Below are 14,198 nucleotides of genomic sequence, written 5' to 3'. Positions count from 1 at the left end.
GACCCGCCCGATGGGGCAGAGTGGACTTGTCGGGAGGTGAGGATGCGTTAAGAGCGACATGACACTAAGAAACTAAATATCACCCGGACGGATTTAAGGACTGGCTAAGTCTCTCTCTCTCTTTCTCTCTCTCCATCTCCCCCTCTCCCCCTCACCCTATCTCTTCCAGCCTGTCGCTTCGGCAACGAAGAAGAACTTGATCCGTCTCACTTATAGGTATACGTATATATTACAAGGAGGTATACCTTATTACAACAGCATGCTCCCTGGTTTCCCTACAGCTGATTCCGAGTCCTGTGTGGAAAAGGTTTTCTTATCGCGCGAGATACCCTCACGGGTGACGATAAAGGGCAAACTCCTCGGGATGAGTCACCCACTTCTGCTTCGCGATCCGCGATTAGGTATTCGATACTCTCTCCTTCTTCGTTCCCCTACCTAGCTCCTCTCTCGCCGAAGGGTATAGTGGGAGTCGTTCGAGTCAGGGGCCGAGGAACGCCGTGAAGAGGGAGAGGCAGCGAGGGGCGGAGAGGAGAGCGGGAGAGAGACAGAAGGCGAAATGCTGGGAGGGAGAATCGAACCCGAGACCACACACGGTGCTCCACGCGTCTGCGACTCGCTTACATTGCTTAATTGTAAACGACTCAGCGGCTCTCAGCTCGCGGCTATTCGATTTAAATCGATCCCCCTTCGCGTTCGTGCTTCGCTCGATCGCTCACTCACCCTGATCGGACACGACATCGGTACCGATTACCGATTCGCCACAATCGATCACCCTCTCAAAGACATTCTGCAATAGGTGTAATAATATTATCAAACCATCGAGATTTCTCTCGCAAAGTCGTAGATGCAGATTTTCAAGCTTTTCAGACAAGACGTCACTTTAATTATTTCCCTGTCGCTTTGACAAGATCCCATCGTCCCATCCCTCTCTCTTTTCCTCCGCACCCGTTGAAAGTCGTTTAATAGATTCGTCCAATTTATGGTCGGACTCGAGGCATCGGGATGATGAAAAAAAGAAAACAACAACAACAACAACACGGAGAAGAAAATAAAACGATAACTAAAAATAGAAAATAGATGATGGATGAAGAAAAGGAGGAATAAAAAAGAAAGAAAAAAAAAAGAAGAAGAGGAAAGAAATGCTCTCAGAGAAAAATATATCCCCGATTAGCTGTCAGCATCGGACCGTGACACTTTATGCGGTGTTACCCGATGGTATCGGCTTTACTGCTCTCGGTCCTCGTCCTCCTCGTCGCCTGTTGCCTCATATCCACGAGGCTCCTACGTCTATGTCTTCTATAATCGTTTACGTTACCTCCACGTTCCGCACCGTTTCGCCGGGATGCTTGACGCTGCTCGGCTGATTTAGTCCGCGGTCAGACGAAGCCAACTTCTCAAATTTTTCTCTCTGGTTTTTCATAATTTTTCACATCTCGTCTCTAGTTTCGCGTATAGATTGAATGAAATAGGTACTATGTACATGTACGAAAAATTTATGGAGCACGTGAAATAAAAAAAATAAAAACTGACAATGAATAAAACTTGTCAACTGCGGGTAGGTAGGTATAAGTCTTTCGTGACTGCAGTTCGTCTTTCTAATTATAACAAAGAGTACAAGTATCTTATTGTGTATAGGTATATAAAGATAAGTTACAAATGTACGCATAACATACCGACATCGTTTCGAACCGTCGAGCTAAACCGATCGTGCAATAAAATAATCCCCCCACCTCCCGTCTCCCGTCTCTGCTGGAACAGCAGGTCGATCAAGCGATCGAATTAAATTGAGGACTGTGTAAGCCGGCGTAATAAAAAAGCTCGGGAACGACTCGACATCGTCGTATAATTAGGGTGTAATATCGATACTGCTCGCTGAAGGGATTTAATTGTGCGTGTGTGTAATAGCCATGCGATAGCATCGCCGATGATAAAAAAAAAAAAAACAAAAAAGAAAGAGAGAGAAAAAAAAACTCGACATCTTTTCAGCGTGCCGCAAAAATCACGAATTTGCGAAAAATTCAGACCTGCTGCTGCATTCGTGCAGCGAATGGCAGGTTCGAGTTTGTATTCACTCGCGAATGTTAAAAGAGCCGGCGAACGAACCGCTTCGCATCGCTTCGTTGGGGGAGAGGAGAGTTGAGTTTCCTTATCGGTTGACATAATTAATTCCATCGATCGGTGACTCGTGTGTGTGTGTGCGTGTGTCCGTGTACGTACGTCGAACGCTGTACCACCGATGTGGCGGTTCCGACTAATTAAAGCAAGAGCCTTGGACCGATCTCCTGTTCTACATTCCTTAAATTTTATTCACTCTCGTCGTCCAAACCCTGCACTCTGTGCTGGACCCCAATTTCGATCCTGTATCAACCGTTGGAGACGTTTCGGAGAAGGTTTAGGACCCTGCCGAACACGTGATACTCTGATAACAGCTCCTGGATAGGCATTGTTACACTTTGTGCGAATCGAGGTAGTATTCAGGAAAAAACTTTACTTCGTACAATTAGAATTGTCTTGAATTTAGCGAATTATACTCAACCAAATACACCTAACCATATTTTTCAATATGCAAATACTCGAAAGTCATTCGAAAATTGCAAAATAATGATTTTCTTTCTCATGTTTAGCGACGTTAACATTCAACAACAATTCAATCTCGTGTGTATTTCGAAACCGATTGAGGCAGTGGTTTTTTCCGAACAACTTTTCTCATTTCAAGTATGTATTTATTTTTTTTTTTCTCGCCTTTTCGTAGAGTTTTTGCAATTTTTCAAACCGTCTCGCTTCGTCGCTGCAGCCCGAACAACGGCAACTCGACCTCGAGACTCTAGACCGGTTAAAAATCGGCACGCAAACCTCCGAATTCTAATATCGCTAAAGAAGTCAGCTCACATAATATCGGCGCTTAATTTGTATACGCTATAGATGCTTATAATTGTTTCCTGCGAAGCTGAGAAAAAAATGTTTTATCTTTATATTTACACTTGTGCTTCGGTTTTTTGTTTATTCGTTATTTGTTTCTTCTTTGAAAGGCAAAGTGTATAAGGTATAGAATAGAGTGAGACCAGAATATAATATAGCACACAACAGATACAGAGAAAAGAAAAAAAAAAAAGACAGGCAAGAGATACCTTGTTTGTAGATTCTTATACATAATGCAGTTAATTTACTAAACATGCAAGATTTTTCTCCCACTTCGCAAAAATAACCTATATATTTCCGTACACCGTTTTCTTGGAACTAGTGAAAAGTGCTTTGTGAAAAGCAGAGATAAAAGTTACTTCGTAGCAATTTATTTATATAGAAAAATAGAACCATAAAGTAACTTCTTTCCAGTATAAAAAGTCCTGCGGGTTTGCCACTCATACTCGTCTGATGCGTCAACTGATAAATCAGAGACTGTTTAGCAGTCTGTATAATTTAGTATTTCTGTTGCGTAGACGTCCGGTTGTTGTGGGTGGGGCCGAAGCGCGAGTATTTAATTTAGGGCGAGATCTCTCCTCTCCACCCTCGAAAGTTGACCCTCGGCGACAGGAACGCGGGTCTGGGCCTCGGATGCGCGGTGCGACGCCTTCGTCTTCGTCGCATCATTATCGTAACGCATTGTCGGAGCGCGACTCACGATTGTCAGTATCCGCCGAATGACGTCCCCGACCCCCGACCATCCTAATGATCTCCAAGTGACTCGCCTCCGTCCGATATCCCCGAAACCCTGTCCAATCGCCCGCCTCCGCGATACCATCGAAATCCCACATGAGACCAGACAGCGGATGATCGCTTCATAGCCATGCGGCTAGTGCCCCAGACGCCATCTATCCGGGGCCGAGATAATCACCGAAATCGGCGTTGAACCTTACCTGAGATCAGACGCGTGGAAGAAAACAAAGGCCAATATTTACGACCACATAACCCCGGAGCTACTTTGCCAGGGTTCACACGGTCAGAGTTTGTCGACTGACTCCTAACGCCGGATCGGATTCCACGAACCCGGACTGCCAGGGCAGACGACCCGGCGCCGGGGTGAATCCCCAACAGGATCGTCGACCTCTCTTCGTCGCCCTCCCGAGGACCAGACTGCGAATTTGATGTTTGAATAGCGAACGTCGTCGTCGTTGGAGTTGATAACGGCGCGTTGAATTGGGAACGTGATTCCATTTCAGGGACCATGAATACCAAGGAACGACCAGCACCACCTGCCTCCGTGATTTCCCGGGACGCCAATTACCGCTGCCGCTGCTGCTGTCCTCCTGAAGATCATAATTGAGAAAAACAAGACAAGGGGTTTATTAACGCAACGAGACGTTGGCGGAAAGTGATCCTCATTCTTAACGGATTGTCAGCCACACTGCGTGACAATATTTACACTGGTGGTAAATTTGTTACGGGAAAAGTGATGCTCCGGTAGTTTCATCGAACAACGAATATCCTGCTTCAGTCGAGTCTAAAAGCAAGGATAATTTGACAATCTCAGGTTGACGATTACTGGGGAAGCATCGTGACTAAACGCCGCCGCTTGCCTGCCAGCGAAGAGGTTCGAAACGACGAAACGACCGGTAATCCTTATTCCTGGGCACGGCCCTGGCTAGTAGCATGACACAGCGGGCCACCCATGACGGCGTCTTGCGCCCGCATCTATCACTGTACCACCTTCTCGTCCTTCTCGTCCTTCCCCATCGTCGGTCGGACCGGCGAGGCGCAGGCTCGCTCTCTCCCAGCCCGAACGAAGGTTAGTTATCCTTTGCGGTCCCCCAATCGGCCAATTACGATCAGACCCGTTGACTAGAGGAGGCGACGGTGTCCAGGGACATTTCAACTACGCGTCACCCGGAGAGGAACAAGAAGATCAGAACGAATTCCGACCCAACCTCGGGGTTCGAGTATAACGGAGCGATTAACGCTGTACAAGTTCGATCGTAATCGCTGCTGGACTCACCGTGAACTGTTCGCGGGTGCGACATTCTTCCAAAATATGCATTCCGACCGACTAAACAATGAGACTCGGGGATGGTTTTACCCTCTATCTCTCCGTCCGTTGCTCCTTCTTCTTCTTTGGCGAGTGACTGATCGGTGGACTTCCTGCGCCAGGATGCAGAGCCTGTTAGTCGGGAGATGAGGATCTGGCTAATATTCACTCGTATTTTCGTACTCGTTGGGCCACGTCACGTACCCGATTCCATTCGCAGCACTCTTCGACCTCTCGTTGTAACGAAAATCAGGCATTTGCCTCGAGAAAGCCGCGTGCTGCAGGCACCGGGATTAAAATAGCCTTATCCAGAGCGTAATCTCGCCGGTCGGTTGACCGTTGACCACGCTCTTGGACGCGGGCCCGAGTCCTTCTTTCATGTCACCGCATTATCACGTCGAAATGGCTTTATGGTGAGCATTACACCGCAGGCAATAAAACCGCACCGTGCCATCAAACGGAACTCTTCACCGCGCTCATTTCCCTCTTCGAGACAGTCGAGAAATCTTCGAAAATTTTTCTCGAGAAGTATTACGGATAGTGGGAAGAGAGACCGTCCTCCGCACCTCGATCATATTTTTAGCCCCTGAACTCTGAGAGCGAAGGATGATGGAAGCTTTCGCCATCGTTACTCAGGACGATTTCCGAACAGCTTCTCTCTTCGGGGGTTGAAGAAGCTCGATGTCATTCGACGGGTTCGGGAGATCCGTCGTTTCCCGTTGTCTCGAGCGAAAGAAGCACGCTTTAACAACTTCTCTTCGATCCGGAGGAACCGCTTCGCCGCAAATAACCGCGTTCCGGGCTGCAGCCGTCGGTGCAGAGCACATAAACTTTGTGCAGTGCCTACGTAGATATAACGCAAGCGTTATGGTAGTTGGTACTGGAGGGGATCGGCGAACCGTAAGTTATGGTTTACGAGCTCGAGTCGAGAACCACCACCACCACCACCACCACCACCACCGCCGGATGATCTATCGCCGCGGTTGCAAGCCCGCGATAATCCGGCCACGAGCATGGCTTACCCCCATTATAAACTCCACTATGCCAAGACACGATCTCAAATACTAACCGCCCCCCGCAACCCCGTCCATCCCGGTCCACCCGGCTCCCGGCGTGTTCTGCCTTATGACCCTGATAGCGTAACCTGACTTATCTTTCACTCGACAGTCGTACCCACGAGGCGAGGCAAACGTCGTTAATCAAGGTCTAAATTGGAATCAGATTTTCGGTGGGTGCTTTTACCTCGTTCAACTTTCGACGGATGATTTCCCATCGATGATGTGGAAACCATGTCACTGCACTTCGTCGTCCGTGACACAGGTCTGCTAAAAATTTCTATTTTCTCTTTCCCTGTTTGCAATTATTCTCGAGTCCCACTCTAATACATATCAAATGAAAGTAAGAAATAACATTTGCACAGGGTTTTCAGAATCAAAAATAAAGATATCAGATTTCGAGTTAAACGCGAGTTTCACCCGAAATGAAACTACGAACACGAGTTCAAGAAAAAACCAGACGTGATGGAACTTTTTGACTATTTATACCTTTTTCAGCGAGTAAAAATTTAAATTTAAGAATCAGCATAAAAAATGCTGTGCAGTTTTTTGGTTATGCAGAGCTGCGCGATCAGAGACAAAATACACCTACACCTGACAAACTGCAGATAGAGGGTGAAAAGTAATATACCTACCGACCGGCAAACCCGTGAACGGAATCATTTGTCTCCGACGCGTATCGGTGACTTCGTTGCAGAGCCCGACTCGCAGGGGTCGGTTCGATCTGTAAGCCCTGCGAGCGTTTACTTAACCTAATAGAATACCAGTCACGACGTTTATCGTCTGATTCAATGCGCGTTGATGCGGTGGTTATTTAATCAAACATCTCCGCCGGCAGTTTTCCTCTGCTTACACTGCAGGGGTGGTTCCCTGATGCTGCTCGTGCAGCACGCGCGCCCCGAAAAGAGGGTCGCGAACGTTTCGAGGAATATATAACGCAGCGCTTCGTTCACCCCCCTCACTCCCCGAAGCCTCTACGCTCCATCTCCGTGCATATAATACTCCGGGATAACGACCCACCACTTACTTTTCTCCCCATTATTTTGGTCAGATACACCGTAGTAGCTGAAGCAGCGGTACAAATAGACGTTTGTCGGATTGGGGGAAACCGCCTTGATAAATATTTAGCACCCTCCGGTTACGTGACGGCATATGCCACACTCATCCGCGTAAAGCTCTTTCGAGATTTTCATCTCTCGCCGCGAGAAGGAGGAGGATAAACATAAGTGACGCCGAAGCTAAGCTGTTGTCTCATTCCATTTATTCCATGGGGAAAGAGAGAGGTCAGCTTCTTTTCTGAATTTAATCTCTTTATACGCAGGGGTATATTTTTAATCAACTATATCTTGTACCGTGATTTTTACTGTAATTATGGGAAAGACCGCGGGACCTACGTTGCATGGAATTTCAGGTCAGGAAAAAAAAACTTGCCTCCGTGATACTGAAACTGAGAGGTGATTCTTTTTCCAGTGCGCGCAGTCGTTCTGGTTAAATGTACCGCGTAGCTACGGCTGCAGGGTGGATCCTTCTTATTTTTCTGAGAGTGATCGAAGAAAGAGAGAGAGAGAGAGAGAGGAAAGTGGATCGTAAATTCGCGGGGTATGACTCGGCTTTTCGCCATCAGCTTCTGCAGGCTCGGTTTCCTCGTGTCTTGTACCGCCAAATAAAAAAAAAAAGTCGATGGGTGAATTGAAAAACGGTTTTATCCAGCATATCGAACGTTACAAGGCTGAAGATGATAACATTAGTATAACGAAATAAAATGGAAAAAATCCTTGTTGTACAATTTTAAAACTACTTTCAAGGAGTTGCCTTTTCGTAATACGAACATGTTTTCTTTGTTACGATTCATCAGACAAATCTTGGACGATCCTAAGAATCGAGGTAACAATTTTTCCTAGACGTGCATCGTTAAAGTCACGCTACTAAATTTTCACGTCGTTCATTTTGTAAGTTCATATTTGTCAAAGTGTTAATCTGTTGATCGATTTTTCCTACCGCTCCCTCTGACGACGTTTTATTCGTGTTTTTTTTTTCTCAAAACTTCTCTGTCTTCTTCCGCTTCCTCGGCATGAAAAAAAAACCTTATAAAAGTAGCGGAAGGAGGTTTAAATCGCGTGAAGTCAACGTCTGGAACGCCGAGGTGAAGTTAGAGGGGCTGCAGGCCGGTTGCTCTAAACTTTGGAAACTTACGGAGCTGCTTTTTACGATCGGTACGTGTCTATTAGTCTCATTACATCCCGAGGCCGAGGTTGGTTAAGGACGGGTAGGTATAATATTGCTGCAGCTGGGGGGTTAAAACTCGTTTCCGCGTTGCGCGAGATGAGAAAATTCACCACCGTTCTGTAAAAACATCCGGGTGAATCTTCTTGGGGGTCGATTTCTGCGCGCGCTCGACGCCCGCGTTCGCTCCTGCAGGACTTTATTCTCTTCTTCTTCTTCTTCCTCCTCTTCCCTGCCGGCCTGCCGACCGGAGGCCGTTTAATTCTATCCGTGGATTAATTAGAGGATTTCGAGAGGATTAATTACAACCCCGGTCAGACCTAGCGCGTAAACTTCAGCGACTGATAATTACTTTCGCTCAGGCACTGCAGTCTTTGACAAGTAGTAGAGATAAAAACGATAAATATTTTACACGTTTTTGAGATACGCATTTCAAATTTTAACAATCTGGAAAACTGTTTTCCTCAATACATTTTGTATAATTTTTTTTTCCCCTTGTCGCCACCTTTTTGGTTATGGAGAGTGTGAAAAAATTAAGGAGATGGTTCTTTGAACCTTGAGATTTTATTGTATCGACCGACGAAGGCTGGCGAATTGAAATAGTTGCAGAAACAATTGTCATTCGTTGAGTTTTGCGGGACACAGGATCTCGGGTGTACGAAAGGGGGAATGAACGAAGCGTGTCAGCAACGTCTGAATCGACCCCTCCACCCCTCAGTCAGTCGTTGCATTGCGGGCCACCCTTATCAAGTCCCGACACCTTGCGCCCCTTCGGTCGTCGACTCTTCTGCCAAATGGGCTGAATGGAATTTGAAAAAAAAAAATAAGAAAATACTTTGCGGGGTCGGCAAATTACCTTTTGAGAAAAAAATCCCTCACCCTCTTGTTTTCAGCGTGATAAAAAAAAAACAGAACAAAACAAACTCCCTACGTTTTTCAATAAAAGCTGAACGTTGTCGCGAATGTTAATCGATCGATCGATTATAGAGGATATCGCGATTCTTTAGATTGAAAGAATTTTAATGTACGCGAGAAAGAGTATCGAATTTTCAAATTATAAACATTTAAGCTACGACGATAATGGAAACAATTAATGTTCTTGGCATTAAAATTTGGTGAATCTGAATTTTTGAATCGTTTTTAAAAAAGTGTTCGCACGAAACTTTGTCTCTTTCTTTTCCTCTTTCGTACTTTTTTTTAAATTCTTTCCTTCTATCCCTGCGGGACAGCTACTTGAGAAAGCAATTAAGAATTTGGTTCTCGAGAGAGAGTGAAAAATGAGCGTTAATTAAAAACAGTGTTCAGTGAGTATAACACAGTACACAGAGCCAAGGAAATAATTATAATCGTAGAAACGTAAACGACAATTTGAGACGGAAAAAGAGCTTCGGAATGGAGGTTGAGTTTTGGGATGATCCTATTGTAACAGGTCGAAAAATAGCTGATTTTCGCGATTTTTTTTCTCACAGGTTACAATACGCTAATCAATCTGATTTTTATTTTTTTGTCCAAATTTGAGAAATGTAGCTTGGAAACTCTTCCTTTGAGAGTGTCCACATTTTTGGAAACCGACGCTTCGAGAAAACCGTTAATAAAAATGTAAAAATGAAAATATACGTTTAAAAATTTATTATCTGTTCTTCGTTAGTGCTTCGATTTGATAAAAAGAAATTCAGACTGATTAGCGTATTTTAACCAAGGAAAAATAAAAAATTGCGAAAATCAGTTACTTCTCGACTCGTTAAACTAGGATGATCGCTTAAAGCCAGGCCGCACACGAGGGTGTCGCGATATTGACTTGCAGTGAAAAGTAAAGAAAAAAAAAACGGAGAGCCGAAGCTGCATGTGAAAAATTTTCGTCCCCTTCTTCTCCTTCTTCTTCCCCCTCCGTATCGTCCTTGTCGGGGGATCACCGAGGGATGCTTATTTAAGTAGAAGTAATTTGATCAAAAATTTAATCAACTTGGGATTTTTCAACTGCGCTCGGCCTCCGCACCAAGGAACGCGAACCAAGCGACCGACCGACCGACCCATCGCCCGAATTATACAACCTCTCACGAGTCAGAAGCGCGTGTACAAAAGCGCGTGGCGAATCGGCTATGCGGAGCAATAAAACTCGGAAGAATTTTCCTTCTGTCATCCGACACCCCAATCCACCGAACGTTCCGAACCCCTCAAACCCAGCGCCGCATCGTATCGCATCGCGTCGCGTCGTCTCATCGTCGACGAATGTTTAGCACCTACATCTATACTCGTATGTGCGCAACGGGTCAAACGATGGATATGCGAGAAGTGCACGGACAACTAGGATCATTAAACCGAACGAAATTAGATCAGATATTCGACTTTGAAACTATAGATCCAGTTCCGTTCGGATGGTAGGTGATGTTGAAATTTGAGGAAAACTTGAAGCTGCACTTGACGGAATCCGTCAGCCGATACGAGTATCACGAACAGATTCTTTAGTGAAATAACTATACGGTGTAAGTATTTTACGATTACAGTTCGGAAACTTTATTACGGGTTGGATCGTTGGAACCTACTCCACGCTCAGACGAGGTCTTATTTGGATATTTTATGGTTCGTACACGTCGATTGTGCACTTACGCACCACTACTTCCAACGCAGGAAAGGGATCGGTTTTAAGGGGTTACAGCTACAGCATCCAAGCTGTACCCCCCCTTAACTGGTTTATTATTAATCATCAAGTAATTGGATTACAACAGTGGTCAGTGTAAAGGAGTCAATTATAAGTGACTCGTGCGAAAGCTAAAATGGAAGTGACGAGTTTAGAGAATGTAGAAGACTCGCTAGTTGCAGTTCAGAGATGTGCCTGCTGACTCGATGAAGATAAGGAGAGGATGCAGGGTGTAAAGTGACCGTAAAAGACTCTGGGAAAGAAGTATGATGTCTTTGTGAAAAATGGCTTGTTTTTTGTTGTCCATGTCTTTTTCGTATCTCGTATAATTCAACAATTACTTCAAGTCGGCCGATCCACTTGTCGGACTTCAATGATCGACCGGTGGCTCTTACGCTTTCCCGTTGCCGTATAGGTGGTCGTGGAAGGTGGAAGGTGTGGAGTGGCCATAACCCCTCGACATGTATAGATATCTCGGAACGAGCGTCGATCGGCGATCGGTCATTCGTTCTTGGCGCGTGCATACCGCGGGGGCATTAATGAGCCGACAGGCATTCCTCTTGCGCTTTGCTCCCCGAGCCGCACTCTCTCTTTTTCTCTCCCTCCTCCCCCTCTGGTTCTCGTTCTTTTTCCCATCTCCTCCTCCTCCTCCTCCTCCTCCTCCTTCTCCTCCTCATCCTCATCCTCAAAGCCTCGCGCGATCGCGTTGGGTGGTCCGCGACGTAACCGCGCGCATCCTACGCGGAGGTACCCTATAGATACCTCAAACCGTACCTACTATACACACGATACCGAGGTACGTACGTAACCAGAAATTCAACTCGCATGTCGGTGTACCCTCCACCTTAAGTGCATCCGCCAAGGATTTGACGATTTAGGGCGCCAACGAGACTCACAAAGAAGGTATCCCACCTTCCTTGTCACGTTCAAGAGAACCATTACGGAGTCGTCGTCATTTCTCTGAAAAAGTCCTACAATTTTGGGATCAAAAATCCTCCGCTTTGTCCGAAATCTATAGTCAAATAAATCCGTCGATCTAGACGTACGTTCGGGATGATTCGTAAATTTTTGGTACTTGTTCGAGAACGATCATTGAATTCAGTCGTGACCACACCTAAATCTTCTCGACAAAATTGAACGTTGGCAAGAGATGCGAGAGACGTGGAATGAATTCGGAGAGATGAAACTGCAGCCGAGTGAATCGACCGCGAGATGCTCGTTTGTGCTTTTGACGAATTCCGCTTGGTTTCAGTCAAATTAACAGAGTCGGTTATACATACTGCAGGAGGTGGAAGAGGAGGACGGGACGCGATGCGAGCGTAACAAACGTCGCAGAAACGATGGAGTTGCAGATTTATCGCTTTGAGTTTTAGGAATCGCAGAGAGAGAAAGAGAGAGAAAAGTGAAATGAAGTGGAGAGAGTCGGGAAGAGGAGGCGGCAAAAGACCGGGACCACTTAGCTCCCTGTAAATACGTCGCGAGAGCACCAAACGGCACATATGTCACTCCATAGATCACCGCACGGATCCAAGGGATAGCTGCTTCCTTCCTTCGTTCCCCGGTCAAAAGCTCCGTGTAATTGCCTCGTGCGCCTTTGCCCTCGACCATCGCTTCCTCGGAACTCGTTACCCTAATTATTTGCCAAGAAAAGGGGAAAAGACGACACGGTAAAATAAACCATTCTCCAAACTTTTTTTTAACGATATTTCATTTACCATTCATTTGATCCGCGTTCGCGAATTTTTCAAGTTTGGCAAGCAATTTTTTTTTTTTATCCTCCCTTGCCGACAAATTTTTATACCCTGTTCAAAAATATTTTCGTAATTATTTTCTCTTTCATTGGAATTTATTTACCTCTTACCAGATCAACGTTTCACAAACGAATTTCAAACCATACACAGCATCGAGTCTTCTTTACAATTTCTGGTAGCGTGGAGCACATGCAGCGAATGGCGTTTTAAGCGATTTCTCATGTTCGTTTATCTCCGTAGGATTGGTACAGTATAATGTTCGATTCATTAGAGTTGCTCCAAGTAGTTTTAATCCGTATTATAATGAATAGTATTTCTGCAAAATTTATTCTCATTATCAACTTTTCAACGTTATTTTTTACTCCGTTTATTTATCTACACCTTTCGACAAATTGGCAACGCGACGACGACGCTCTGCCGCGATACATACGCACGCACACATTTATTTCCGTATGCAGTCAGCGAGCGTGGAGGAGAACCACTAATCTTTCACTATTAGCGTTTTACCCGCAGCTGCCAATTACTAGGAAAAACTCGTACGCGGCGACGATTACGCTCGTGGTAAACAAACGGCTTAAACCCGCCCTCTTCGAGAGCCTCCTAAACACTCGTTTCCTCAAACGACAAAGCATCCTCCTTGTGGGAGTGGCTCGAAAGCTCAGTTTTACCCTCAGCGCCGCGAAGACGCGATGCTAATTGCCGTGAGCACGCGTTTAACGAATTGACGTCCGCAGGCTCCTCGTAGCCGTGCTATTTTCGGCTGAAAAATTCTGGTAAACTGGTTGGAAAAAATTTTTTTTTTTTTCAAAAGCTTAAACGTAATATAAAATGTCGCAGCTGGTGCACGAAAATTTTTGGATCGATTAAACCATTTTTTTCATTTATTATTAACTAATAAAAAAAAATGAAAGAAAATCGAAACTACAAAGTAAATGTTGATATGACAAATTAATTGTGAAAAAGTGAAAAAATTTCTGACATATTCACTGTAACAGAAATGTAAAAAATAAGACAAGTGTCAAATAGACCTGCCGGGACGTTGCGTTTAGTCAAAAATAATTTCTAACAGTGCACCTGTGATAAAGTTATGACAATAAGATGAGGAAAAAAAATCGATACGTATCATTTTCACCGAGGTATAATAAATAAGCTTACTAAACGACGTGGAAACTGGCGCATGCACGACGCCGAAAGGAAGTCAACGCGGAGAACGAGCAGCTGGAAGTAAAGCGTAATTTTGGGGTTGATAACGAGTTGAAAACCCGGGACGGGGGCCGGAATTACGGCCGCCTCTGCGGTTTGGGTCAGCGGTATGCCTATTTTGCGTAACCATTAGGGGTTTTGTCCCTGGATGAGCAGTAGTGGCTCAGTGAATAATTCCCTCGGGAGATACCAGAGCTACTGCAGTGATGTCTCCTCGCCGTTAGCCAAACCGGCCTCAAATTAATGTATTGTATACGCTTGTGTGCCTACCCAACTTGTTTATGACTCTGTCAAGAGCGGGGAGCTTTGCTATTCGGGTTATGTGTGTATAAGTTGGATTCAAATCCCGTGCTCACTGTCAGCGGAAA

This window comes from Neodiprion virginianus, chromosome 3 (assembly GCF_021901495.1).
Source record: "Neodiprion virginianus isolate iyNeoVirg1 chromosome 3, iyNeoVirg1.1, whole genome shotgun sequence".
In the NCBI taxonomy this organism is placed as follows: domain Eukaryota; kingdom Metazoa; phylum Arthropoda; class Insecta; order Hymenoptera; family Diprionidae; genus Neodiprion; species Neodiprion virginianus.
This window is presented reverse-complemented; position numbering follows the sequence as displayed.